At 37.9% G+C, this 3121-nt stretch overlaps 1 long non-coding RNA gene across 1 annotated transcript; it reads left to right on the top strand.

Annotated features, from left to right (window-relative positions):
* Positions 1-265: 265 nt before the first annotated feature.
* Positions 266-2078, top strand: LOC143678721 (uncharacterized). The gene is made up of 3 exons (XR_013173422.1): positions 266-488; positions 941-1160; positions 1757-2078. It is a non-coding gene; the product is annotated as an uncharacterized LOC143678721 (long non-coding RNA).
* Positions 2079-3121: the final 1043 nt, after the last annotated feature.

A 3121-nucleotide genomic window follows, 5' to 3' on the forward strand; every position in this document is an offset into this window, starting at 1 on the left:
TTTTCTCCTCTAGCTTTCCTTCTAGTGAAATACACAATCCTAAACTTCCCTTTTCAACCACAATCACACCTACAATTCAGCACTGTTAATTACACTCACAGTAATATGCTACCATCACCTCTATCCATTTGCAAACATTTACAGTCCACATTATTAAAAATTCTGTACAAATTAAGCATCAATTTCCCATTCTCTATCCTCATTTTATCTCCTGGCAACCTGTAGTCTAAATTTTAACTCCAAGAGTTTGTTTATTATAGTTTGTAATAGTGGAACTAATTATATTTGTCCTTTTGTGTATGGCTCATTCCACTCCACACAATGTCCTCAAGGTTCATCCATGTCATTGCAGGCATCAAGACCTCATTCTCTCCCACAGTGACACACATGCACCATGCTCCTCCCATCCATTCAACAACTAATGGACACCCAGGCTGTCTTCACACCCTGGCAACTGTGAACAGCGCTGCTGTCATCCATCCAAAGCAGTGAGTTCTCCGATTCATGCGTTCAAATGACCAATTCCTGAGACACTGGGGTTTCAAAGAGAGAAAGAGTTTATTGCTGGACAGGAAGCAAGAGATCAGATGGTTTGTCAGCCTAAAAATCTGTCTTCCAGCATCTAGGGAGTTCAAGGTTTTTATGGATTCTAACAAGGGGAGATGAAGTAATTACAATTTCAAAAGCAAGTATAAGCAAAAAGGAAAAGAGATAGAGTTATCATCTTAATAGCAAGTTTAAGCAGAAAGGAGGAGCAGTGGAGTTATTATTTTCATAGCAGGCGCGCCAGTTTGAATCTGTGGTGAACCCCAGAAAATCCATGTCCTTTAATCCTCATTCACTATTGCTGGCTGGGAGCGTTTCTGATTGTTCCCGTGGAGATGTGGTGGTAACTTTTGATTAGATGATTTTCATGCAATTGTGTCTCCACCCATTCAAGGTGGGGTTGCTCACGGAGCCTCTAAATGGAAACCATTTTGAAAAGAGCCAGGAGAACCCACGCAGCCAGAGACCTTTGGAGATGAAGAAGGAAAACGCCCCCGGGGGAGTTTCATGAAACAAGAAGCCTGGAGAGAAAGCTTACAAACATCACCATGTTTGCCATGTGCCTTTCCAGTTGAGAGAGAAACCCTGAACGCTATCGGCCTTCTTGAACCAAGGTATCCTTCCCAGGATGCCTTAGACTGGACATTTCTAGAGCCTTGCTTTATTTAGTTGGGAAATTTGCATAGACCTTAGATCTGTGGACTTGCAACTTAATGAATTCCCCCTTTAAAAAGCCGTTCTGTTTCTATTATATCACATTCCAGCAGCTAGCAAACTAGATCAGAAGGTACAGGCAGAAATAATTTACAAACATAAGGGAGTGAAACTGTGCTGGAACCAAGCTAATGGTTGGTTCTGAGCTGATTCAAGATTCTCCATTAGCATTGGGGGGGTGGCCTTGAGATGACAAGTTTCTAAAGTAAAATCAAACAATAACCCCCCACAAAAACGGATGAAGAGAGTACCAGCTTTTTACAGTCACAAAGGCACAAAATATAAAGATTTTTACAATCATTATCAGAGATCAGGGCAGCTGGATTACAGTTCAGAGATTTCAGGGATTTCCTTCTGTCTACTCTAAAGTACCAGAAAATAAAAAAGAATATTTATATAATGACCAAGTAGTCATAATCATTTGTTAAATCCTAACTTCTCAGTTACACTGTCATGAACATCACAGTGCAAATGTCTGTTCATTTCTCTGTTTCAGTTCCTCTGGGCAGCAGCAGGATTGCTGGGTCACAGGACAATTCTATACTCAGCTTCCAAGCAATTGCTAAGCCATCCTCCACAGCTCTCGACCATACCACATTCCCACCCACAGAGAATGAGTGGTCCAGTTTCTACACATCCTCTCCAACACTTGTAGTTTTCTTTCTTTTTTGATAGTGGCCTTTCTGGTAGGTGTGAAATGATATCTTCACTGTGGTTTTTGATTCGCGTCTCCCCAAATAGCCAGTGATGTTGAGCATCTCCTCATGTGCTTCTTAGTCATCTGTATTTCTTATCTGGAAAAGTGTCCACTCAAGTCTTTTACCCATTTTTAAATTGAGTTATTTGTCTTTTTGGTACTGCGTTGTAGGATTTCTTTATATACTCTGGATATTAAGCCTTTATCACAAAACTAGTGGCCAATGAGAGGGAGGGGTAAGGTGTATCGGTTGTATGAGTTTTTTTTTTTTTCTATTTCTTTTTCTGAAGTGATGCAAATATTCTAAAAAATGATCATGATGATGAATACACAACTATGTGAGGATATTGTGAGGTATTGATTGTTGCACGAAGTATAGAAAGTCTGTTCATGAAGATTTCTAAAAAAAAAATTTTTTTTTAAATATTAATTTTGTAGCCATTGCCAAATATCCCAAAAAACAGAAGGGGGATCAACGAAGAAGGAGGAGTTATATCAGAGAAGCTAGGATTTAAATTTGGCTACTGAATCATTATATTAATATTTCTTTACAGTCTCTGGTGTCTTAGACCAGCTAGAAGGAAACATCTGAAATGTGGAACTGTAACCCATACCATACTTTGAAATTTGTTCTAAAATTACTCGTTAAAATGCCCTTCGAAATTTATTACTTTGTTGTATATATGTTATATTTCACAAAAAATGTTTTAAAAAAGTACATACGATCTTTTGTACCAAATAACTTGGAGGTATGAGGAACTGGCAAATAAATATAATTTTCTCTGATTAAAAAAAAAAGAAAAAACCTTTACCAGGCACATGGTTTCCAAATAATTTCTCTGATTGAGTAAACTGCCTTTTCACTTTCTTAACAGAATACTTTGAGGCACAAAAGTATTTAATTTTGAGGAAGTCCTATTTATCTAGTTCTTCTTTCATTGCTTGTGCTTTGGTATAAAGCCTAAGAAAACTCCTCCTACCACAAGCATCTTGAAGATGCTTCCTTACATTTTCTTTCTAGGAGTGTTATGGTCCCACCTCTTATATTTAGGTCTTTGATTCATATTGAGTTAATTTTTGTATAGGGTTTGTGATAGGTATATTCTTTCATTCTTTGGATATGGATATCCAGTTGTCCCAATGCCATATATTGAAGAGACTATT

The sequence above is a fragment of the Tamandua tetradactyla genome, chromosome 4 (genome assembly GCF_023851605.1).
Source record: "Tamandua tetradactyla isolate mTamTet1 chromosome 4, mTamTet1.pri, whole genome shotgun sequence".
In the NCBI taxonomy this organism is placed as follows: Eukaryota; Metazoa; Chordata; class Mammalia; order Pilosa; family Myrmecophagidae; genus Tamandua; species Tamandua tetradactyla.